The 27,067-nt window shown below is 40.8% G+C and overlaps 1 long non-coding RNA gene across 2 annotated transcripts; it reads right to left on the reverse strand.

The window, feature by feature from the left end:
- LOC104686694 lies at positions 1 to 26,090 on the reverse strand. Of its 2 annotated transcripts, none has more exons than XR_751396.2 (4): positions 26,006 to 26,090; positions 10,055 to 10,166; positions 1,432 to 1,523; positions 1 to 290 (listed from the first exon to the last, which is right to left on the reverse strand). It is a non-coding gene; the product is annotated as an uncharacterized LOC104686694 (long non-coding RNA). The 2 variants fall into 2 exon arrangements; XR_751395.2 differs by having other exon boundaries at positions 1,432 to 1,543.
- Positions 26,091 to 27,067: the final 977 nt, after the last annotated feature.

The following is a 27,067-nucleotide window of genomic DNA, read 5'->3' on the forward strand; positions in this document are numbered from 1 at the left end:
TATGATCTTTTTCTTTAATTATTGCTCTAAAACACTTTAAAAGCTGAAAAGGGCATATGACTCTCATAAATATGCAGAATTGCAAGCAAATGAAAGTTTAAAATCTCCAAGACTTGAAAGCCTTTTTCACGGATTGGCAGAACAATACAAATGATAAGTATACTTTATAAAGTTAAAGATCACTTAGATTTGTCTTCCCTTTGAATGCCTATCCTGGAAAAGGTACAGCAATAATCTCTGATCTACAGGTGTATTTCTGGAAGATGGGAACCAGCAAAAGATTTTAGGGTCTAAAACAAAGCAGAAAAGAAGAAATGTTTACAAAATATGAACATGACAGTGAAAAACAAAACCAGGTAGCAATATTATCTTTCGTAAAATACCCATGGATGATATTAAAATGTAAGTATCAATTTTATTTTTCCATATTAGTACCTTTCCAAGTCTATAAATACAGTGGACTATGCTTTTACATTTAAATTCTTATTCCACTGTAATCTATAAAGAAAACAAAGTTAGACGTTATAAGCATTTATAGTCAAATCAGGCGTATCTACTTTTTCTTTTTACTAAAACTGGACAATCAACTTTAGAAAAAATAGTCTGGATTTTACATAACCCATCCAAAATGTTCTCCTTTTCCACTGCAAACCTCAACAATTCCTATTTGAGTAGGTAAATGTTCAGTACAAAATGCAAGCAAGATCAGTAGACCGCAAAATAGGTACAGAGTAATATACAAAGAGATATTTAAGTAATTATTAAATTTCTTGGGCCTGATTTAGAGCACCTTAACTCTATCTCTTGGATTTACAGAATATCTTAACAGATTTCCAACTTTATTTTCCCAGAATTCAAGCTTCTCAACTTAATATCCTGATATAATAAACACATCTATAGCAGTGTCTCAGCTGCAAATATAATCTAAGCATGAAAAATTGTATAACTGAATGGCATATAACTCTGAGTAGTGCAAACTGCCTCTAAAACTTTATTACTAGAGCAATTTAAAAGAAAAATTGCTGATTGAGTGTTTCAGACTTTAATGACCATTCAACATTTCTTTAATGACCTCTAATATGCTTCAAAGTGAGCATCTTTAAACCCTGGCCTAGATCACTGTACATCAGCTGTAAGGAACATTTCCTGTCAAGGTGGTTTATGAATTTGGTGACTGTTACAATAACATACATCTTAGTACTAGCTAATAGTAATGTGAAAAAAATAATTGAGATTCACCTTTAATGCATGAACATGATGGACAATTTTCAGTGGTTGTGCCAGATCGAAAATAGTGCACCAAATTAATTTGAGTGAAAAAGCACAGGTTTTGACTAAGCCTGCTTTAGGCAGTGGTGAATTATAGCTACCCCAGATTTATATTACCTTCTTTTCCACTGATGCAGTTATTGAGCCAGTGTAACCACTTACTTGACAGCAGAGGTGAATCTCAGAATCAGGAATTCTCTCTTTCTCCATGGTCCATGATGGAAGTGGATTATCTTCTACTGCAGCCCCAGCACCTGTATGTACAGCCTAGATTCTGACAACAGACCAAACAAAGCTGTCCTCATTTTTTTATAGCTCTCTATTCACTGTATGCTTATTTACAATAGCTTAACAACATCATTTCATACCCCAAGGACAACCAACAATACCCTTGAATTTTTAATAGGCTTTGTCTTCAAACAGAGATGTTTCTCAACATCAGTTTCACCTCTTGTTGCAGTTCTTATACCTGGAGAATCAGCTTCCCACATTCTTACTGGATTTAAGGTAGATCCTGGCAATTCTTCTAAGGGTCAAAAATCAGACACCATTAAAATGACTCCTTCCAACCCTAGTGGCTGGCTCTGATAATGAAAAGAGCCTCTGTCATGTAAAAATGATGCAGAAAGGATGTTAAAAGACAAGTTTATTTGCACTCTTGTGTTCTCTTCCTTTAAATGGGAATAACCCTATTAATTTTCAATGGTGATACCAAGATTAAATTTATTGAGGTGGATGACCAGGAGAATTTAATTAGAAGTCACATTGCAATAAAGCAAAACAATAGTTATCTTGGACTAGAGTTATGATTGCAATTAATCTCCAATGACTCTGCTCTCTAATAAGCACTGCATCCTTCAGCTGCTCCAAACATAATACCTTTGCAACTGAAATGCATTTTTTTTAAAGCACAAATTCCTGCTAGGGTAGCTCAAAACTTCATTTTGTGTAACATTTTTACATATTTCTTAAGAAGGTAAAGCAAACTTTGTGTTCTGCACAATTCTTAAGGACTTTGTTCTAGATGCAGTTAGTTCTAGGTACAGTGTGTAGATTAGCAAAACTAGGCAAGATCAATCCTATTGAAGCTGGCACTGAACCTGGCAAGGGATGCAAAGTGTCACAGGAAGGGCTTCTACAGATATTTAGTCAGAAAAGGAAGATGAAAGAAAATGTACCACCCAATAACGCTGTTAAATTGTTAAAGACAGAAGAAGACTGAGGCACTCAGTAATTTTTTTTGCCTCAGTCTTCAATGGCAGTCTCTCTTCCCATACCTCACGAATGGATGGACAGCAGGATGGGGACTGAAAGAGCAAAGTCCCTCTTAGTCTAAGTAAAGATCAGGTTCATGACCATCTGAGGAACTTGAGCATACATGAGTCTATGGGACCTGGTGAAATGCTTCCCAGTGTCCTCAGGAAATTGGATAATGTAGCTCCCAAGCCACTCTCCATGGTACTAGAAAACTTGTGGCAGTCAGGAGAACTCCCGATGACTGGATAAGGGGACACATTGTACCCATCCTTAAGAAGGTTAGAAAGGAGAATACAATGAACTACCAACCTGTCAGCCTCACCTCTGTGCCTGGGAAGATGATGGAACAGATCTTTGTAGAAGCTGTGCTAAGGCACATGGAGGACAGGGATGTGACAGCCAAGGATAAGTCTTGTCTGACCAACCCAGCGGCCTTCTATGATTGGGTGACTCCATCAGTGGACAAGTGAAGAGTTACAGACGTTATTTATCTGGACTCTCTAAAGCCTTTGATACAGTCCCCCACAACATCCTTCTCTCCAAATTGGAGAGATGGATTCAGTGGGCTGTTAGGTGAAAAAGAAAGTGGTCGTATGGTCACATGCAGAGGGTAGTGCTCAATGACTCAGGGTGGACATCAGTGACAAGCAGTTTCTCTTGGGGCTCTATACTGGGACAACAGTTATTCAAGATCTTCATCAGTGACACAGACAAGGGGATCAAATGCATCCTCAGCAGATTTACAGTTGGCCCCAAGCTGAGTGGTGCAGTTGACATTCCTGAAGGATGGGATGTCATCCAGAGGGACCTGGACAAGCTGGAGAAGTGGCCCATGGGAACCTCATGAGGTTTAACAAACCAAGTGCTGGCGCTGTACCTGAGTCAGAGCAAACCCCAGTATCAATCCAGGCTGGGGATGGACAGGTCAGAGCAGCCCTGCCCAGAAGGACTTGGGGGTACTGGTGGCTGAGAGGCTGGACATGACCCAGCCATGGGCACTCACAGTCCAGAGAGCCAAACGTGTCCTGGGCTGCATCCAAAGCAGCGCAGCCAGCAGGGCCAGGGAGGGGATTCTGCCCCCCTGCTCTGCTCTGCTGAGACCCCACCTGCAGTGCTGCATCCAGCCCTGGGGTCCCAGCACAGGAAGGACATGGAACTGCTGGAGTGGCTCCAGAGGAGGGCCAGAAAAATAATCAGAGGGGTGGAACCTCTCTCCTACGAGGAAAGGCTGAAAGAATTGGGATTGTTCAGCCTAGAAAAAGAAGTCTTTGGGGTGACCTATTTGTGGCCTAGCAAAAACTGAAGGGAACCTACAATGAAGATGGAGAGAGACTATTTACAAGACCATGTAGTGACAGAACAACAGGGAATCAATTTAAACTGAAAGAGCCTAGGTTTAGATTAGGTATTAGAAAAAAATTCTTGACTGTGAGGGTGCTGAGGCACTGGAACAGGTTGCCCAGAGAAGCTGTGGATGCCCCATCCTTGGAGGTGTTCAAGGCCAGGCTGGATGAGGCTCTGAGCGACCTGGTCTGGTTAAAGGTTTCCCTGCCCATGGCAGGAGGGTTGGAAGGAGATGATCTTTAAGGTCTTTTCCAACCCAAGCCATTCTATGATCCTACATTTTTATTTTCCTGGACATAGCAGAAATCTCATATGAGTCCTGAAAAACACTTTGTTGATTATCTCTTCTGATATGCCATCCACAGCTTTTGCCACACAAATGGGCAATTTAGCTGTAGTTTACAATGTGAGAGAAAAGAAATATTTCAGAATTGCAATAGTAGCCATAATCTGAAATCATCAGCTTTTAACAATATATACAACACAATTATATAGTGGCTTTAATCCAGTAATAATTACTGATACCACAAGAGGAAAATATCAGCATTAGAAAGAAAAATGGCATGACTTTACATGACTTGCAATTTTAGCAAGATTGCCTAAGGTACCAAACTCTCCACAGGCTGACCCTTAGCAACAGAGATGTGCCATGTTCTTGAAGAGATACAGATTTTTGTTAAAAAAAAAACAAAACAAAAGAAGAATGTCATCAGACAATCCTCAGAAAAAGAAGAACACTGATCTGGGCACAAAATGAGTCAGCACTCTCCAACATTAAAATATCAATTAACAAATATCAAGATGTCAGTAAATCCATTTCTACGCTACAAATAGATGTAGCCAAGCTTGCTCAAACCTGTCCTTCCTGAGAGAGAGTGGGGACTCTGGTAATTAGTTTTGAAATAAATTTTTATTTTTATTCACTGCATGTCAATAGGAATTCAAGTTAAGCCTCACACAATTAAAGCAATATAACACTGCACAAGTTATTGAATTTCTGCAGGGATACTTAATAGTCTATATATTACAGTGTAGAAAGGACGTAATGTATCATATCATTCCAAAGTACAGGCAAATTTTAAAGGGCATTATTTCTGCAAATAGAAAGTATAACTATTTTTTTAACTACTGAAAGAAAAATAATTCTCTCTGTGTGTGTATGTGTTATAAAGTATATTTCTATGTTTACATAACTGTAATATTTTTGGGCACTATTTCTCATAAACTAGATCCAGACACAGAATTCTGTTCTAGGAAATCTCCATGGATTCCCCTGAATAGTTCTGGTCTTCTCTGTGCATACAAAATTCTGCAATGTGGAAACCTTCCCTCCTTCCTTTATAAGAGTAGGATCTGAAGCATTTATCTCAAATTTAAAGACAAGATTCATGAATATGATAGTGAAGTTTATTCAGGGTGGGGAGGGTGAGTAGATCAGTTAGAAGGATTTATGAAACTAATAATGTTCTGCTGCTCAGTTTAAATTCTATTGTGCTATGGACTTACACAAAATTTCTGGTACATATTGAAATAAATTTCATAGATTAGAAGAAATTACGAAGCTGCTGCTGTGATGCAGACTTAAAAAATAAAAATAATAACTCAAGAAACAGTGTATAAAGATTTGACTAGAAAGTAAAATTGTAGGCAATAGAGATATAGAGGTAGCAAATACTTTGCCTTATTTTCAGTCTGCTATTCTCCATGCAATGAAGAACAGTACAAGGGCAAGTGCTGAAGGGCTACAGAGTACTGAGGTAGGAATAGTTAAATATCACCCTGTAGTCACATCAATCACAACAAAGTTCCACAGATCAAGGAGAGCTATTTAGAAGATGTGGTATATTTACTTTTCAAGCCTAAACTAAATCAGTTTGCTGAATTGTAAGTGAAAATTTGAAATGATAGATTTTTGAAGTGCTCAACTTGATCTGACAAGAACATACAGACGTAGAAAAGTTTTAGAGATGTGTTATTGAGTCACTGGAGGTGCTCAGGGTGTGATATCCTTTTGCACATGAGACAGGATATGTGCTTATCCATAGAGACCTCCTGTGCTAGCATTAATATCCCTCTATCACTATTTGGGGCCAAATCTTCACCTTCTCTTCCTCTCCACTGAAGACTCCAGGAGACAGTTTCTGCCTTCCTCATGGAAGGGAGAGTGGGAGAGCTGGGACTGTGGTTTGTCCCACAGAGCTTCCAGATCAGGCTCTGGGCAGAGCTCAAGGTTTCCTTCTAAACATCTCAGTCACAAGGGCGTGGGATTCTCTTAGGGATCTCAGTACTGAGCCCACAACCCTTTTGAGTCCACTCTAAAGAAAAGTCTCTGTACGATGTCAGAGGTGGGAACTGACACACATGAACCATGGGAAGGAGTAAAACCATCACAGGAGTGGATCCCAGGCTGATCAAGAAGTTCACACCGACAGAAACTGACTTTTGGTTGTAAGAGAGTAACTCTACACCAAGCCAGATGTGAGCCTCACATGTTCAGCAATTTATACCTCCTGTAGCTGCTGAGCAAGTATGAGAACACACCCTCTCCAGGCAAAGTTTTTGCCTTTGTGTGTATACACACTGCATAAAAAACAAGTGTGTTTTTCCTGAATTTCTTGCAGTTATTTAAAGAATTTAAAATATGAGTATGTTGTTTTGTTTGTTCTAGCTCATGAGAGAATGAGAATACCAAAAAGCTACTGCCTTATTTTACTTTTGACTGAAAATGTAGGAAACAAAGAAATGTCATAATCCAAAAAGCATATCTAAAAAGCATGGTGACCACAAACAGTCAGTAATATGTGTCAATTAACTTTTTTTTAAAATTTAATATGCCTACTAGCTTTATATGCTATGTTCATTTTCATAAATGTACCTTTTTCTGTCTATATATATTTAAGATATCTTTCCTGAAGCTCTTGCAGTAATTTTAACAATTTTCAGTGCATTTTAATGGTTCTCCAACATAAACCAAATGTAAGCAGACAAATATTCATAAATATATTCATAAATAAGCCACTAATAATCTGAAAAATAAATATTCAATTTCTCATTTTAAACACAAACTGTGAAATTTTATAATTTTAGTAAATACTTGCTGAAGTAAATATATAATGATTCTGTATAACCTTGTGCTTACCAAAAATTACTGCAGTTATTATAAAGTATAAAATGATTCTGTATGAAATGATGGTTACCAAAAATTACTGCGGTTATTATAAAGGCAGTATTTAACTTGAAATCAATACATCTTTATAGCTATCAATCAAGTTTTGTAAGCAAACACTTTAATGACAAGATGCAAAGCAAGATTGAAATTGATGTTGCTGATGTAAATCAGTCAAAGACTGACAAAATCCTTTTGGCAGCGTTACACAGCAATCACTTGTGTAACTCCCTCTGAGTCTTTCTGCAAGATGAAGCATTTGGTGCTGATTTTCAGTGCTCAGTCATCTCTCCAGAAAGCACTTAAGAGCAGCAATTGGCTTTGCAGTTATTTCTGTCACTGTCTTTCAAAGCGATCTTAATGGACCATGTGTTCTCAGTAAAGGGCTTATTTCTCTTCAGAATTCCTCTGCATACTGAGGAAGGATTATCCTGTCACATCACTGGGAATTATAACAGAGTCTCATAAGCAATCAAAACCCAGGTGTCTCCAGCGTTTTCTTCCACACCCAAGAGACAAGGTCGTATCTACCAGGTTACACTAAAGGGACTTGCAGTGGAGCAGCATTGCTCATGGAGTCCCTTAGTCCCAGGTACAGAGCAGTACCACAGTTAGAGCTCTGCTATCTGCCAAAAATCACCCTGAAGGACATATTTGGCCAGTTCAGTGACAGCTGTCCCCACTTGAATATGAGAAGTAGCGTGTTCCTCACCAAATACAAATTTATTTTTTCTTGACACAAAATGTATTGATTATTCACATAGTTTTCTGCAGCCTTTCTTGCTTGCCTTGGCCTTATATGCAGCTTGGCATCTTCCCTCTTCTCCAAAACTTCCCAACAAGAGACAAGAGCCTACCCTAACCAAAGCAAGCCCTGTAGGGATCCAGCTACAGAGATCACGTCTGCAAAATGCGGTATCATTTCTAGCGATTGTAGAACTTCTCAGTAAGAAACAGTGTGAGTGTGTAGAGGAAATCTTAACTACCATCTTGTTTTCTAACTTCAACTTATCAGCAACTTAACTCTTTTCCAGAGCTTAGAGAGCAAATGTATATATTTAATCACCATTTATGTATATTCAGTTGGTAATTTCCTGGTATATGATAATTTTGACTATGTTAATGACAGCTGTAACTTGCATAATATGTCTGAATTAAGAAAGTCTGTTTATTTATCTATATATGTACTTTCCATAAATTACACTCCCAAGAGTGGGGATACTGGTCTAATGCAAATATATCTCACAGGGGAGTTATCTGCATATTTGATTATGCTTTTGGTTTTTTTTTGATTTTTTTCCTAAGACAGAGGCTTTTCTTAAGCAATCTGCCTAAATTATTACATTATTCTTAATGTGATAAAATTTGGTTACAAAACTCACGTGAAATCTATATCACTAGATGTGTTCAAGTTAGGGTCTTAATGTAAGTCTTTCAGAAACCCTGGGGACCAGATCTTTACAGGTTGCTCCACTCAGCTCAGTGACACGTGAACTCCTGCCCTACTAATGCCAAAGAGCACTTTCCGTGCTGGGGAGACTCCAGTCCCTGCCATGCAATGGGAAGAGGGAAGCAGGAGCTGCAGCAAACCTGCTTGTGAGGAGCTGCACAAGCAAAGCTCAAAGGAGAGAAAAGCACTCAGGAATGGGAAGGGTGCACTGGATTTCAGGGGAGGAAGATAGAAGAGGAAGAATCTGCAGACAGATTCCAGAGCATGTGCATGGCCTGGGTTCAGATGCTTGCCTGCTGGGCATCCCAGCAGAATGCATCCTCTGGAGCATTCAGGAGCAGTCAGAACCTGGAGCCATACAGGAACAGCCAAATCACCCTCCTGACTGTAGTTTTGCAGCCCTTGATAGTGTCTGAGCAAGAGAAAACACTTGGCTCTTTCATGAAGAATGAAAGAAAACTGTTGGGCTTGACAAAACCTTTACTTTGCTGATTTTAAATTAAATATTTTGTTACCTGTTTCAGGATTTATAATCAAAGGGTTTATTTATTTTTTCCTTTTTTTCCCCCTTTTTTTCCTTTATTTTTTATTTCCTTTCTTTTTTTACACAAATTTGAAAACATTTGTGGTATCCCACTACTTCTAATTTGGTACATAAAATGTTTAGAATCAATTGCCCAGCCCTAGCGGTAACAGGCAGGGAAAAAAATTCTTCAGCAATGGTAGGGATATTAACAGCAAGGCCCTAGAAAAAAAGTAAAAAAAAAAAAAATCATGATGCTATGCTCCTTTGTGAGGATATTTGCAGACAGCAAAATGCAGATAAGGCTGCAGTGGCACCTGGCTTTAGTTAGGATAGGCACTGATGGCAGTGAAGACACTTGCACAGACTTTTGCTTCTACTGGCAGACACTCCTACCTTCTGTGTGTTTGCTCTCCTGTCACAGGTGTTGCATGGCTTTATTGGCTATTACTCATCCCACAGTGCTGTTTCTTCAGGGATGTTCTTTTACCCAAATGAAGCACAAGCTAGCTATCATGATACAGATAGTTTTATGTGCCATTGACCCACCTATCCTGCCTCACTACTGGAATCACTTACCTGACTTACTTCTCCTGTCTCCCAAGGGTATTTTGACAATTAATTACTTTGAATTTGCAAACACTTTCACCCCCATTTTTTTATCATTTATGATGGAATTGCATATATATCTGAGAATGGTGCAGTGCCTGTAAAACCTGTCAATGCTCTGATTTCTGTGATTACTCAATAACATGCTTACACTACAGCTATCAAGACCCTAATTTTCTGAAGCAGAGGGCTTGCTGTTGTAAATCTGAAATAGGAATTTGAAAAACATTCACTTAAGTTGTCACAGTGTTTAGATAGCTGTTGATCAGGCTGTTCGCTCCATATATTTTAACAGCAGTGTTCTTCAGCAAGCAAACTCAACAAGCCAGAGACCTTCACACTCTTCCCTTTGAGTAGCACTCTCATGTTGCAGCACCAGTAAGCTCAGTTTACATCCCCTTACCAAAGTATAAGATCCAGATCCAATAGCACTTACCTCTTTGGAGTACTATGTTGCATTCATTGAGTCTCCTGATTCGTGAACCCTCCAAATGCCATGATAGGCAAGGTGTGAGATGCAGAGCCCTTCTGCCAGCAGAGCCAGTTTTCTGGAAGAATAAAATAGCATATCTGAGCACCAGCTTCCAGATGAGGCAAAACAAATGATATTTACACTTAGAGAACTACTCCAGCTCCCTTCTGTTGTTTGCAAAACACTTCCATAGGAAAGAATAAGAGAGAAGTATTGAAGAGGAATATAGAAAAATTAAATATTTTAGCTGCTTAACTTATATCATTATAATTAATCATTATTTAACATAGTTTTATATCATGTTAGCAGTCTGCAGCCTTTGTCACGAACAGCTGTTCATTATACTAATCACTCAAAGCAGGGCTAAAAGTAGTTGCCATTTGAATGAGATTTGGAGTGCTGATGGGGAAAAGGAGGCTGTAGTGGAAGAAGTGGAAAATGGTGGTACTATCAATGCTGGAGAAGTTACCACAGTCCATTTGGTGTCTGATATCTGAAAAAGTGAATTATATGGAATATGCAGCCATATGCAAACAACATGTTCTGCGTTGCAACCAGCACATCCTAGCACAGTTCTCCTGGAATACTTCTGCAGCTGCCTTTTACCAGAAGCCACTGAAGGCAGCTTGAAAAAGGGATTTCAGCTGCTATTTTTCTTTCTTTTTTGTGTACTTATTTTTTTGTCTGTTCTGAAGAAAACCAGAATGCTTTCGTATTGAACAATGATATATATTTCTTCACATAAAATAAAAGCCTTTTTGGTATTTTCTACAGATTGCTTGGCTTCAAAGCCCAGCTTCAAGATTCCCAGTTGTTTCAGCTGGTGTAACAACCCTTTCTCATTTCCCTTAGCATGCTACTATTTTTCCTTGTCAGGGAATTCCTTTGAAAATAAGCAAAAATAAACAATTTTTTTTTCTTCCCCCATTGAGTCATCTGAATGGCCAAGTCACAGCCCTTTGTCAACCCTATTGAATATTTGTCCTTCAGCATTTGCTCTCACTGAAGGCAAACATGATATTGCTAACTTCTTCTGGTAACAGCAATGTTTGATGCTTCACATAAAGGCACAAAAATCTCATTCCGGAGGACAGATCCTCAGCCAAAAACACTGGGTGTTCTTCCCAGCACTTATGGCACATACAAATAATTATAGAGAGCTGGTGTTTCCAACTTTATCCCGCATCCCTTAAGAGCCTGTAATTTTGTAAAAGGTAAAATGAAAAGTGCCAAGACAGTATCATTCTTTTAGGCTTTCTCCAGCCACAAAGACTAATTTATGGAATAGAGGTGAGCTACTACAACTGTGCAAGGAATATTTCTTGGGAAGACTCTGTGGCATCTGAATTCCTATCAAAGACACACCTCCTAGATAATGAGGCCACAGAAACACAGTTCTTACGATTCTGGTAACTAGAAAAAGAAGCAGAATTTCAGTGTTCAGTATTTCTGACAATACAGAACTAAAAAGAATAACTCTAAAGTGCTAGTGTGTTTTCTTAGTGCCATGAATGTTATGATAATTGCATTACCCCAAAAGATCACTTTACTCAGACCATAATTTTCTATGCAATTTTGCATTTTGCTGATAATAGAGATTCATATATAATAGAGACTGTTATTAACTGCAGGGAAATGTCATGCCTTTCATTGCCACACGACATCAGAACAGAAAGGGAGAACAGCATTGTGACAGGGAACTTAAACATTCTGGGTACCAGGTTCACAAATCTGAGGCATATTGTGCAGAGTTTGTCAAATTATTTCAGATCTAGTGCCTTGCTTCTTTTCATAATGTCCTATAAAATTCTAGCCAATTTTAAAAGTATAAATTATTCCTCAACAATGAGGTAAGAATCACTTCAGAAGGGTAAAAATTGAGCTATTCAAGCTTAGATATATGGCCTATGGGAACCTTTTGGATCAAACATTTGATTGAAAATCACTATGATCAGCTCTTAACCACTTGAGACTGGTCTGTCCATGCTGTGGACAGGCACCCACTACAGACATATCATGCAAACTGGAGCCAGGTATGTTACCATTGCAAGTACGGTACAAAAGCTGCCTTGCCTCCAGAGCCACCTCCCAAAATGCCACAAGAAGAGACACAATGGAGAAGGGGGCTCACAGGAAGGAATCAGGGAGGAGAACAGGGGGCCTTTGGTACAAGCCAGGCCAGACTCAGGTCCAAGGAGGAGCTTGGCTGATGGGCAAGTGAAGGGAGGGGTGATTGCCCACAGACTGGTGGAGAGGATGGCAGAGATCATCAGACCCAGTAGGAAAAGGACACCATAGAGGACATGAGCGCTGCAGAGAACAGCCCAAAACTTAAGCCAGCTAAAGGTTAAGACTTCATCCTGAGTTTTGGTGTAGTGACTGCTATAATGAAGTGCTAGGGATTTCAGACCATTTCCAGTGTAATTCTACATGACTGAATCCAAGGAGAGTTTACCTGACTTTTAAAAACAAAATAGCAAACGAAAAGTATTCCCTTATTAAGACAACAGTAATAAAGTGGAATCCCTGCAGAACACCTTGGTTAGATAAACCAAACAATAATCAAACATCTTAAACCACCCACCCCAGTGTGCACAGCCTTTAATTTAACCCATTGAGACTGACTGAATTTTTGCTTATGCCCTTGCCAAGAGACTGGAAACAGACTGCTGCAAGAAAAGCAATTAGTAAGATGACACAAAACCCAGCCTTTCATTTCCTGGAGAGTAATGTAGACTAATACAGAGTGGAAAAAAATCACAGGTGGAATAATTCTGTTGTCACCCACAGCAGAAGTAAAAAAGCAAAACAATAAAAAATGATATTTAGAGGAAAATCAGAAGAAAATCCTGCACTTCCTCCCACACTAAAGTAAGCCAACAGAAATAAAAATAATACTTATAAATGCTTTATTGCATCTTTTGGATGCCACCCCTATCTCCTCTTTATCAATAACTGGTTTGACACTGGCACTCAGAATTTTCCATGAATCTGTCTACAGACAGGCAGTTCTTTTGTCCTCAACTCTGCAATCCTCCCTGCTTGTTCATTTGCACTGAGGGAATCCTATAGTCTTTTTTCCCATTCATTCTGCAGTGAGGTATTGTTTTTATTCTGGAAAGGAAAACCTGTCAGAATCAGTACAAAATGGAAAAATGTCAGGTGACAAAATCATAAGGAATATAGGGTAAGGGAAAGCTAAAATATTTTAAAGTGTGTTAAACACTTAGCAGCCCATTGGCAGCCGCTTAAAAAACAAACAAACAAACAAACAAACAAAGAAAACAATAAAACAACAGATTAGTCTGTTGCTTAGAAGATGTTTTAAACTGTAACATAAATTGAATATAACTTATTTTCCCCTTGTCTGAAGCAAACAAGTTTATGATCCCCAGGGTAGATCAGTTATAAATAAACCAGCTTCAACACTTGCTCACCAGAAACTGCAGAGATCATCACTTTGCGAGCAAAATCCCTCTAGGTATTATCAATTAAGCAATGAAGCTCAGAAAAGTAAAAAGATCAGTGGGTCACAGAAGAAGTGGGGTTATTTTTGAAAAACTGAGATTTCTCAAGGATGTTTCACAGGAAGATTTTTTTAGACTGAGAGGGAAGTAATGCCAGAAGAGCTAATCATTCAGCAGTGTAGGATAGCAGGTAAGCTGGCTCCTTCTGTACAGAAAGCCTCCATTTACAGTCTGATGATGTGCCATAAAACAGTGTTCTTGTTTATCAGCCAACCTTTCTCCCAAAATAAGTACCAAGTTGGAGACATCAGGTTAACTTTTCTGAGTTACTGTTACTTTGAGATCAAGATCAGAGTGCCACTTGACAGTATTTCTGAAGATTAAAGTAAAATTTAAAAATTCTGAGGGTGATCAGAGTGTCCTGACCAATTTGAATTATTTTATTGAAAAAGAGCCTGGAAATACGAACAGGACAAAAGGTGATTCCTTTCCTTCTATTTTAAAAATAGTGTCAAAGGGATTTCAGACAAAACAATTACAGAAAAATAGATGTTCAACTTTGTAAATGTTCCACTTGTTTAATGTAAAAATTAACCACTACTTAGATGTTTCTAGGTGTATTTGAGCTACAGATCACAGCAATGAGCACAGTGCCTATTTTCAATAGGCAGAAAGGAAACAAAGATTTTTTTCATTTAATTCATCATTTATAGCTTGCTTCAGAGATTCCACAAAGAAATGTGTTCTGGCCATCCATGTTGATACTGAGAAGAGCAGCCCCTGCATGCCAGACTCTTACTGACTTTGCAACTCAGTATATCACAAGCTGCAACGACTTTTGCCCATAGCAGAAAATAAGAAATGGAGTCTTAGGTCTGGCTTGTTAGTTTCTCTCTACTCACAAATTGTGGGTGTGTTTTATTCAACTTCACTACTGATGCCGCAAAAACTTTGTCCTTGCTCTCATCAGCTGTTGTGTGTACAAACCTGAACACCTCTGACACTGCTGCTGTGACTCAAACCCTAGCAAAGCTCAGCATGTCAGAGCAGGAAAAAAAAGTAACAAGAAAATAAAATGGTCTCCTCCAGAACAGAAGAGACAGGACCTGATCTCTTCTGCAGTGTCCAGCCCAGGGACTTGGTAGCTGCTCAGGGACAGAGTGGTGGCAGAGCTGTTCAGTCCCAGGAGCTGAAGCCGAGACACTAAGCAATGACAGTCCCCTACATACCTCTTCTGTGGCATTTCCCATTGAGACACCAGTCATGGGACTTCCACTGGCTAATTCTTCTTTTCAGGTGTAAGTCTAAAAGCAGATGGGGCAGGGGGTAAAGGGCTGAACAGGCAGGCAGAGCAGGTTTCCAAACCCTCCTGTATTTCACAGGAAAGTGTCTAGTGTCACTGGTGTTCATGTGCTTTTTTTCAGGTCCCTTTTCAACATATTTTCGCCAAACCAGCCTGTCAGACCTCTAGTTTCTAACTTGTCTCAGATAAGTCACTTTTTGAAACAGGATGACAGAAAAGTAATAAAAATGCAGAGCCAGAAGGGACTTTAAGTCCTATCCTGTCCATCCTTCTGTAAGAGTAAATTGCAACCAAGCCACCTCAGAGCAATGCTTTTTTGCTGTGATTTCTCTGCATGGCTTGTTCTAGTGCACTGTTTCTTGGCAGCAGGAATCTTTTTCTTAACAATTCTTTTATTCCCCAGGTAAGCTCAGTTTTGTCTTGTACTATCCCACCAGAATTAGTCTTTCTTTTCTTCTATAATAAACTTTGATAAATCAGAAAACAAAACAAGGTCTTGTAGGTTTGTTCATTCCGCTTTTCTCCAGAGACAGCTTTTCCTACCACGTGTTGTTTTTTCTCAGACTGTCTCTATTTGCCCATATTTTTCTTTGACTATACTCCTCAAAACTTAGGAAACTTTTTGAATAAGTCTTCTCTACTTCCAAGATTATGTTATGTGAGCTGCTCCATATATACTTCCCTGCTGAACTCCTGCCAATAACTCCAGTTATTCCCAGTTCTATACCTGAAAAGTAATTTTTTTGTCTGTCAGTTGCAGTTGTCCTCTCTGAATTTCATCTTCTTCATGTCATCTCTCCAGATTATGAAGCTTATATGTCATCTAGCCCTGTTCCCTATTCTTCTTCAGAAAGGCTCTCACTTTGGTGTCAGCTTGCAAGTCACTCTCTGGACATAAATCAGGACATATAACCTGTGGTGCCCACTTGAATTCTCCTGTAGACAGCTTTCTTCAAGTACTTTCCCTGTTAACTTGTGAAGTCATTCATACTGAGTTACCTTTTGCACCTATTTTTCAAGTCTCTCTTTTTCACAATGTCATATGAGACAGTATGCAGAGCCTCTCCAGTGCCTGTTTCTGCCCATCTAGTACTGTAACACTGGTGGGCAGTGAACAACCTGTGCTGGCTTCCATCTTTAGTTTATTGGCACCAAAGTTCTCTTGAAATGATTGAAAGTACTGGAACAAATATTATACTGCATACTGAAAGCAGGCAGACTGTCATCCTTCTGTTACTGCTAATCTTTGACACTTCATCCCTTGAAACTAACACAGCCGCAAAGACTTTCCTATGCATTTTTTTCTCCAAATGGTCAAAACAAAAAATTAGTATCCCAAGACCTGCCTTGCATGGAGAAAAATGGACTCTCAAACTCCAACAAACCCATAGCAAAAAATTGTATTACATTACTCTGTAATGTGACAGTTCAAAGGTGCTATGCAGAAACTATGACTCAGATTTGAGTTTATCAATTCTATGCCTCAACCAGCAATGCAATAATACACACAATGTGTGTGCTGAAAAGAAGCTAGAGAACAAACAGAAAAGATCCTAATTTCTGTGAATCACCACAGCCAATGAAGCTTTCAGAGGAAACATACAGAGTTTGACAAAAAGGAACTTCCTTCAAGCAGAGTAAAAATCATTAGGAATTAGTGGTTTCATTAGAAAAAGGGGATTCAGAAAAATGAAGGAAGATGATTGCTGAACAGGAAAAAGAAAACAAAAACAAAAACCAGAGAAGAATTGGAAGAGGGTAGCACTGAAGGTATCTGAGAGAAGAGTGCCCACAGTTGCTCGGCATCAGTGACATTGTCTGGGCTCTGTGAAGTCCAAGCTGCAAAGTTAACACATACTTTAAAAAATATTAATGGCAATTAAATGTTCTGAACAAGGCAAAGATAGCAAGTTCATGGGGTTTTGTGTCATATAGAGCATTCAACCTTCTATCTCTTTTGAAACAACACTACATCAGCTCCATTTCTTCCCACTTTCTACAATGTGATAACATCTATCTAGCTCTTATAGCTTACTCTCCTCAGGCTCTCAGTTAAGGATGTACAGCAAATCAAACCTTCTCTGTTGGCCTTCAGTTCTTTTGTGTTTGACACACAGACATGCACGATTTTGGATAAAGAGTCAGACATCTTCCTCCTTACTGAATGCATAGTGAACACCTAAACTGTGGGTTAGGTGAATTACAATAAACTGAAACATCCAGTACCTAGTTGTTCTTTTTTTTAATGGTTCAGACAAATTCAGTGATACTTGTTATCTGGTAACTATAAAATTCTGTATTTTCATTCTAAGAGATGGTGATGTACACCAGGTCACATTCAGTCTGCAGTTGCCCCACAATACAAGCAGTGTCTCTGGTATCTTCAAGTTCATCAAAGCAGCACTTTTAGAGCAAGAAACACTTCAGTACTATTACAGGGTACTTGTACAAAAGTTGTGCCCAGAAGTTCAGGGACGTACATGAACCAAATCTGTTTTCTTCATGAAGACCTTGTGCCATGAGAGAAAGACAAACAACGTAGAAGAAAGGGATAAGGCAACAGAAGCAACTAATACAGGAATCCTCCTAGCTGAGCAAATGCAGGAAACTCCATGATTTTCTGTAGGTAGAATTAAGCTAAAGTAAATTATTATATTGGTATAAAAAGAGCTGGAGGATGGCAGAACAGCCATTTGTACAAGGTAATGGAACACAGGTGAAAATATATTCAGTAATGTGAGAAGAGGCAGGATAGACAAGGAAATCATACAGCTATTTGCATGGTGCACATGTGGTTAACCCACAGATACATGACTGCAGAACATTTATATACATGTGTGTGTACGTGTGTGTACATGTGTGTATTTGTGTTATATACATGTACATATGTGTATGTATTTGTACAACTCCATTTCCTTTAAAGAAATGATTCTCCATTTAAAATATTACACACACAGCAGCAAGATAACAGCATGTGCATTATTCTGAAAGTGAAGTCATATAAGATCTTCACTGTCCTTTCTTGGTTTGGAAGAGTATCTTTACTAGCGACCATGCTGGACCTGTGGCACACTGAGAAGGTGGTGCCTCTTCCTATGAAAATCCCCTACAGCCCCATGCACTTTCGAAGTCTGCCTGTTTCTCTTCTACTGAAATTTTGAATCTGCACAGCACCATAGTAACTACTCAATGACAGTTTAAGAAGTGCAAATGGTACTAGCTGCAGGGGTCAACAGGCTTCACACTTGGGACCAAGTGCTTACTGAAATCTGCAAGAAAGAAGTTAAATAAGTAAATTCGAGCTCTGAAACTGCAGTGCACCTCAGCCCTGCTGAAAGGCTACAGGACAAATCCTGTGGTAAAGCCACACACAGAGATAGCAGCCTTTTAACTTAAGAGGGAAGTTTTGAGGGGCACCTTTCAGCTCCTGTTCTACAGATCTTACTCCCTGTCTCACCTTCCCTGCTGAAAGCCTGTGAGTGCTCAGGCAGCAAAAGCAGGAACCAAGGCATAGCCACCTCCTGCTGTTAAGCCAATCTCAAAAGACTTTTTTCCCCTTCCCTTTGTCTCCAAAGCAATAGTTGAGCTTCAACAGATATTCCCAATGAGCAGGGATTTCTGAGGACAATAACTTGCAGTAAGTCAGGCTGCAGGGATTGTAGCTGTGCTACCCTAAAGCCTGTAAAGTGAGGGGCTCAGTGGGCAAGCCCTACTGTAACTTAGTGGAATCTACAGTGACTGAAAGCACAAGGAAAAACATCCTGCAAATCACAGGTCTGGAAAAGTGGATATAGAACACGAGCAAGAGACAAGGACCTGAAATGTTCACCCTTTTTCTCCATAGGTTTGGAAAGTAGAGCATATACTAACATGAGCAGACAGGTTCCCATACACCTGCATAATTCTTGAAGAATTTCACATAATTCCAGAGGAGGCTAAGGAGATCTGAGTGTGCTCTAACCACCCAGATCACCCCTGGAAGTTGAGTGCATTCAGCACCTGAAAGATTAGTTCTCCCTTCTTCTCCCTAGGGATGCAATCAGTCCTTGAGTTTGCAGTTTCTCAACTGGCGTTTTAATAAACAGAATAGAGAGGCACCTTCTTTTTTCTTAAACATAGTTGTGCTAGATAAATGATATTAAGCACTCATCTGTGTGAAGCTAGGAATAAATCTCCACAACTGGTTAGCCAGGAAAAAATAGCTCAAAATAGTGCATTATGAGACTATACAGAACACTCTGATTGCTTATCACTGTCATGGTGTAGTGGTTTGGTCCAAAATACTCATTACTGTTTACCTTTTGTGAGGTAAGAATTAGGAGAAACGCAAAGCAGGCACCAAACTTGAAAGAATATAAAGAAGTTTATAGACCTAAAAGACCTAAAAGAAGAAAAAAAAATCATACCACACCTTCAGAACACTTCTCCTTCCCCCACCTTTCTCCCTTTCTCAGTGACAATGTAAAAAAGACAACCCTTGAGATGTTCAGTCTGTTTACCACTTCCATAACAACCTTGTTCAGTCCATTTAGGAAGAGGAGTCTCTCTTGCCCATGCTATGAAAACATTGTCACAACGAGACAGCTGCCCGGGTTGGTTCTCTGCTCGCATGTGATTCCTTCCCACGACTTGCAGCTTTTCCCACAACTGCTTTCCAGGGTCCACTCTTGAATTACTGGGGTACAGTTTTAAGGTTGAGCCATTCAGAAACAAAAGTTCTCTTCACCCATCTCTGGGAGTATTTCATCTCTAGGAACAGAGGCCCTTCTCCTTCCCTGGGAGCAAAGGGTCCTCATCTTCATCTCTAGGACTATCTCTGGGAGCATCTCTAGGAACAGAGGTCTTCTCCTTTTCCATTTGGAGCAAAAGTCCTCATCGCTTCCATCTCTCCCTGTTCAAACTTCTCATTAAATTACAGCTGCTTCAGCATCTGCCTATCTCAGCGCAGGTGCTTTTGCTCACAAATACAAGTTGAATGCTCCACCCCCCATGCCTTCATGAAATTACAATGGGTACCTGGATGCATCATAGCTTTACAACAGAACTTCAGCTTTAAGTATCTCCTCTTTCTTCTCCCTCAGGTTTTCAGCTCTTCACAGCACTAAAAGGGTTAATCTCACCTCGGCCTTGCAGCTGGAATGTGGCTTATGGCTGTTGGTCACATGATCTGTGCCGGGCATCAGTGCAGCTTCAGCTGAATCTTGGCCGCACTGGAGAGGGGGAGCTGAGCCGCTTCGGCTGCCTACAGCAGGGCTGTGGGGGGGTTCCGCGGGTGGAACAGGGCCCATCGGCTCCAGGATGGCCGTGGCCTGGCCCCCACACGGGCCCTGCAGCCACCTGTCCCAGCACCGGAAACGAGAGAGAGCTGTGGGGGGGGATTTGTCTATTCTTAAATGTGGATCACAGAGGTGGTCACAATTTTAAGTGGCTTAAAGAATTGTCCATATTCAAACTGGCCAGCTGATAGGTTCTATCAGGTCACAGAGGAAGCTGTAAGCACCCCTTTGCAAGGACATCACTTCCAGGACTATGCTTGCTAACCCATGACAAATGGTGTAGCATAGTTTGGGTCAGCCGTGGCCAGGTCGGCCATGGCGTGGCTTGGCTGAGATCTCAGCCGCTTCTGCTCGCTGGACACCTGGCACAGCCCTCTCAGTGCAAGCCGGGCTGGCCAGGAGACAGCCACCCCGGAGCCCCCGCAGCCCTGTTCCATCCGCAGTCCTGCTCCGTGCAGGTGGCCCTGCGGCTCAACCAGCCCCTCCCACTGCAGCTGCTGAAATAAAATGCTACACCAAAATGAGCTGCAGCCGCCACCTGGCAGAAATTAGGTGACCAACAGCAAAAGACGAATTCCAGCTGCAAGGCCTGGGTGAGATTCACTCTCTTAGTCCCGAAAAGACGAAGCCTGTAGACATCAATCCTCTCCCAAGTCAGAGGAAGAGGAAAGGTGAAGGCACATGAAGAAAACTCCATAAAGACACCAAAGTCAGTGAAGCAGGAAGAGCTGAAATCCTGAGGGAGGAGAAAGAGGAGATGCTTCAAACCTGGAAGCTGAAATGCTGTTGTAAAGCTATGGTGAGGGACTATGATACATCAGAGTACCCGTTGTAATTTCATGAAAGCATAGGGTGGTTGGAGCATTCAAATTGCAATTGTGAGCAAAAGTATCTGTGCTGAAACAAGCAAATGACTGTAACTGTGAGCAAAAGTACCTGTGCTGAAATGAGCAAATGTTGAAGTAGCTGTAATTTGATGAGAAGCTTCAACAGAGAGAGATGAAAGTGATGAAGACCCTTGCTCCCAGGGAAGAAGAAGACCTCTCTTCCTAGAGATGAAGATGATCCCAGAGATAGCTGAAGAGAACCTTTGCTTCTAAACAGCTCATCCTTAAAATGGTACCCCAGTAGCTCAAGATTAGACCCTCGAAAGCAGTTGTGAGGAAAGCTGTAAGTCAGGGGAAGGGACTCTCACATGTGAGCAGAGAACCAACCGGGGCGGCTGTCTCGCTGTGATACTGAAGCCATGAGAGAACTGTTTCTTGTGGAGATGTCTCCATAGCATGAGCAAGAGAGACTCCTCTCCCTAAGTGAACTGAAAAAGATTATTATAGAGGTGGTAAACTGACTGAAAATCTCAAGGGTTGTCTTTTTACGTTGTCAGTGGGGGAAAGGAGAAAGGTGGAGGGAGAAATGTTCTGAAGGTTTAGTCTGACTTTTTTTTTTCTTCCTTTTAGTTCTGTTAATAAAGTTCTTTATATTCTTTTAAGTTTTGTGCCTGCTTTGCTTTCTCCTAATTCTTATCTCACAGAAGCAAAGTAAGTAAATAATGGATTTTGAACCAAAACCACTACAATCACACATGAAGTTTCTTCTTCTCCAGAAAATTCAAGAACTAGTGCTTTGCCTGCCCTGCCAAAACAACTTCATCTCTTGAGGTGTATTTGTTACATTCCAGAGCTTATAACTGATGTAAAGATAGGTTAAGAGTTTTGAATAGACACAGTAGAGGTAAGAATGAATGACGATCAAAAAACCTAATTAAACTGTTTTGGGAAAAGTGACAACTTGAAAGGGAAAATGATAATTTTTCAGCAATTTAACATGCTATTGTGATGAAAATTGCATTCTACATAAGATGAGAGAAGTAATTTTCAAATAAAAAACATCACTGAAGTATCAAAGCTTTCAATATCTGAAATGTAATTTATTTTTTCCATCTGATAACAGAGCATATTTGATCTTGTTGTTTGGAATATGATTCTATCTCAGTTAAAAATATCCTTTTGTTGAGGATTTATTCTTGAAAGATTAAGAGGATTTCAATCAGTTTTGTGGCAAATATTAAGACTTCCTTTTTTCTTTTCTTATCAATATTGTAATGATCTGCCCTGGTCATATCTGCACACCGGAAGACACTGGGCTATCTGCAATGCTGTCCATTATCTACATTTAGACTTGAAAGAGAAAACCCAGCTGTTTGTCTCCCATTTAGGCATGGAAAACACTGTTACAATCTACTGGACACCAGCAACACAGAGGAAAACATTAATTGATGGAACCCTGTTTTAGGCTAATGCTACTGCTTTGTTTCCACAAAAGATGTGGTTTCTGCCTGCCCATTCAGGAGGCTGCTATGCTTCAGGAGATTGAGCCACCACTGCCCTGAGCTACCTACTACAAGGCTGAATTTCACCCACCTTGGAACATGGCTTTGACTAGATCCCTTTTTGTTCTTAAACAAGTTAAAATGTCCTGCTTCCCCGTATGGACTTTTATGGGTTGGCAGTGCCAGTGTCACCATACAAAGAAATACACTCTACCATGACATAGCCTGCCAAGACTTACCACCTGACATGACCTTCCAAAGGATCCTTGCTCTTCCCTAGAGCTGTGGCTGCTTTCTCTAGAGCTTTCTCATCTAGCTTAGCGGATGACACACACTCCTGAAGGGCCAAGAGAGGCACTGTGACAGCAAACTGCTTGTTGATGTGAGCTACTGGAATCTCCTAGAGGAAGGGAGAGTTTGGGAAGAAAGCTAGGTACAGGCAATGAGTATGTGGATCTCTGCTATGGCAATGCAAACGTAGCAGTCAAATATTCAACAAGAAAAATTCTTTTCTGTCATGAAATATCTAAAAAAACTTTATCTTTCATGACATTTTAATGAGCACTGTTTTGCAATTCCCTTCTAGTCCTAATCTCATAGAATAGTAGAATCATCAACATTGGAAGATACCTACAATATCATTAAGTCAAACCATCCACCCAGAACCACCACTGTAACCCCTAAACCATCACCCAGCACTGGATCCAGATATGCCCTGAAACACCTCAAGGGATGGTGACTCCACCCTCTCCTCGGGAAACCTATTCCAATGCCTGACCACCCTAACAGTGGAAAAATGTTTTCTAATATCTAATCTGAATCTCCCCTGTCTCAGCTTAAGGCCATTTCCTCTAGACCTCTCACTGCAGGCACTGTAGGAGAGACCAGCCCCCACCTGGCTACACCCTCCTTTCAGGGGATTGTAGAGAGCGATGATGTCTCCTCAGAACCTCCTTTTCTCTCAGCTGTCCTTTATGAGACATATTTTCTAGACCCTTCATGAGCCTTACTGCCCTTTGCTGGACCCTCTCCAGGAACTCAATGACTTTCTTGTCATGAGGGACCCAGAACTGGACACAGGACTTGAGGTGCAGCCTCACCAGTACGAAGTACAGTGCCAAGATGATCACCTCCCTAGTCCTGCTGGCCCCACTAGCCAAGATGTCACTGGCTGGGCACACCCTGGCTCATGTTCAGCCACTGTCAAGCACCACCCCCAAGTCCCTTTCTGTCCAACAGCTCTCAAGCCACTCCTCCCCCAGCCTGTGGAGCTGCCTGGGGTTGCTGTGACCCAATGCAGGACCCTGCACTGGGCCTTGTTGAACCTCCTGCAGCTGAGACCTCATCCCACTGACAGAGTCTGTCCAGGTCTCTCTGCAGAGCCTTCCTACCCTCAAGCAGATCAACACTCCTACCCAAGTCGGTCTTGTCTGCAAATTTACTGAGGGTGCACTTAATTACCACATCAAAATCATCCATAAAGATGTAAAACAGACAGGAATGGCCCTGATGCCTTAGATTTTAGCTTTCATATTTTTCAAATCCTGTACTGCCTAGAGTGTAACTCTGAAGTTTATTGTAGCCTGTTAACTTCTGCTCTCTCATGCTAGGTAGACATAACAAAGCCTCTCCAGGCCTGCTCTCAAGGGACACTCAGTCCGTCCCAGGCCCAAAAAGTATAAACCAAAAGCCTCTAAAGGCGGGGCAAGCTTGGGGAAATTACATCATTCACTGAAGCTTTAATTGGAGAATTAACCCTGATATGCAAATGAACCAAACTTACAAAAGTGCAAAGAACGCATGTCCTGTCATCCATTTTGGGGTCCATCTTGGCAGTAGCCTCTGGCTCCCCAGGGTGTACCTTTGAAGGCCTTTCAAATAAATACCTACCTTTATTCCCTTATTCTTGTCTAGCCTCTGTTTTCAGGTGGCCTCTCAAGGCATCAGACCCAAAACTGAGCTTCCAGCTCCTCCTGTTTATTACCCTTACTGCATGCATTGGTGTAGATGCTTTTATTATGCATTTTTTTTCTGAAATGGTATTTCTGTCTTCTCTCTGGAAATTCCTACCCACATCTGGAACTGCTAATCCCACAAACCTCTGCTTGCTATTTGACTGGTTTAGAAAAATTTAGTGAAGGAGTGTCTTCCAACATGACACTGCCTAAAAGTCTTGTAAACATGATTAGTATTTACGAGATTATTGTCCCTCTGTAAATTAAAATATATTCCATATATATATGACATTTGAATCATAAATCAGCTCCTCTTTATCTGTATTGTCACATACAAAAGGAGAACATTAAAGACCATTTCCACATAAATAGCAAATTATGGGGCAAAAAAACCCTATGCCACTTCAAAATAAATGAACTCAAGCAGGATCTGTGTGCCAGTTTTATCAAATCTTTTAACTGTTGGACTCATTTCAGGAGATGCAGTAAAACAGCAAATGCCATACACACTCTTAGGTGACCTTCTAGATGCTGGAACGACATGTTTGAAGCCCTTCCTTTGACAGGTGGGGAACAACAAAGCCAGAACATACATCTTCCTCATCAGTGGGACTGTCTGTCCGTGGGGATATGCCAATTCAGAACTCCAGCTGCTTGGGAAGACAGACAGAGCTCTCATCCTTGGGCAGCGGTGGGTGTAAATGCACACAGCAAAAGCCATCAGCACTTTTTGATCATTCTTGCTATAGTTGCACAGGATCCTCATCAGAAACATGACACTGTCAAATAGTCTAGCAGCTTCCCTTGTACATCAGTGGGGCAGACAGAAGTTCCCCTGATACTAGACAGTTCTCTCTTTGATATTATTCATGCTGGCATCTGCTCTGGCCTTCATCCCTTGCTTCCCTGCAGTGATCTCTTTTTGGTCCATTTGTCTTGGGGCCTTGTGTCTTTGGGCAGTACATGGCAGAACTGCCTATCTCTGGGATGGTGCTGCCAGCCCCAGAGGAGCCATTGGCTCTGGGTGAGACAGGCCTGTGCCCACAAATTGCATGCAGACCATGACAATAGCTCCTTGGCTGTTGACTTCAGTGATATTTCGTCTCTCCCTATCTTTCTGCTTAAGGCCTCACCTATCAAGGTCCTGCTGCAAACGGTTCTGTAGGCATCCTCTACCTGGCTTGCACAAAGGGAGCCCATATGCCTTGGACAACTCTAAAGACAGTATCTTCCTATCGCCACTGAAATCGTCTTCCCTGTTCCCTCCTATTCCCATGGTCAAAGTAAAACAAAAGGAGACTATTAAGGTGAGCTGTAATGGCTCTACTGGACACACCCTTGATTCCCACTCCCTTGGAATTACCATTGCTCAGCATCAGTACTAATGACTGTGTTACCAAATTGACCAGTTTCCCACTACCTGTAAACAAGCTTGAAGTCCCATCTGAAACATATATCAGGAACCCCTCTTGACGATGAAGAGAATCATGCAATATCTTTCACTCATTTTGTGAGCCTTCTGTGCTCTGCTGTGGTGATAGTTTTTCTGCAGGAAGTTTTCCCAGAAGCTGGGGCAGTCTCTCACCGTGTTTTTTGTTATGCCACCTGGGTGCTGTCTCAGGATGCTGGACTTACGCCAATGTCAGATGGTTTGCCCAGTCCGAGGTTCCTGGCACTCCCTAACCAGGAGAAGAAAAAAGGAGTGAGACCATTAGCATGAGCATTAGCATGAATGTGGCCAACTCTTACAACCTCACTCACTCTCTTTCATTCTCACAGGCACACCCAGACCCGTTGCCCTTTCCAACCACACACCAACATGCAGACACATGCACACACTCACTCCTGTTTCCTGGGTATTTGCTTAATGCATTCTGTGACTTTCAAATGCCCCTTAATGTGGCAAAGGCACAAATGTTCCACTATCTTCACCCAGAAAACCCTCACCCTTCTCACATACAGGCTTTGAGAATACATTTTGGGTATGTTTTTAAATACTGTATTCAAACAGGTAACCTTTTCGCACCATACTTGATAAATGAACACTCATTATCATTTTGTCTCATCCATGAGAACAAATTTCTTACAGGGTTGCCACTTCCTTCTATTTCCTCAGTGCCTAAATATGATGGGAATTCAAATGTTATACAGGACCTTTTCCCATATTATTAACCTGCTCATTCCTGAGACTCCTCAAAATAGCAGGAGAAAAGGAATAAACACTGCTCATTCCTCAGACCCCCTGCAACAGAGCAGCAAGAGAAAAGGACTGAACACTTGTTTTGTAACACCTCATCCATTCAGCTAAGTCTTAAGTCATGGGAGCAGAAGAAATCCAGATGAAGTCTGGAGTACTGGATCATCAAAGGATGGGCAAAACAGCTTCATGACAAAATAAACTGTAGAAGAGCAGAAAGTTTTGAGATAGAGGAGGAAGAGGAACTGCAGTATTGGGGGATAGAGACCAGTTCAAAAGACATGACTGAAGTGGAACAGCAGTGCTTTTTTTTAACTTCTCAATAATCTTTTTCAGGATCATAAAAATCATAGAATACTTCGGGTTGGAAGGGACCTTAAAGATCATCTAGTTCTAATCCTCTTGTTGCCATGGGTGGGGGCACCTTCCACTAGACCTCGTTGCTCAAGT

Source organism: Corvus cornix, chromosome Z, assembly GCF_000738735.6.
Source record: "Corvus cornix cornix isolate S_Up_H32 chromosome Z, ASM73873v5, whole genome shotgun sequence".
NCBI lineage: Eukaryota > Metazoa > Chordata > Aves > Passeriformes > Corvidae > Corvus > Corvus cornix.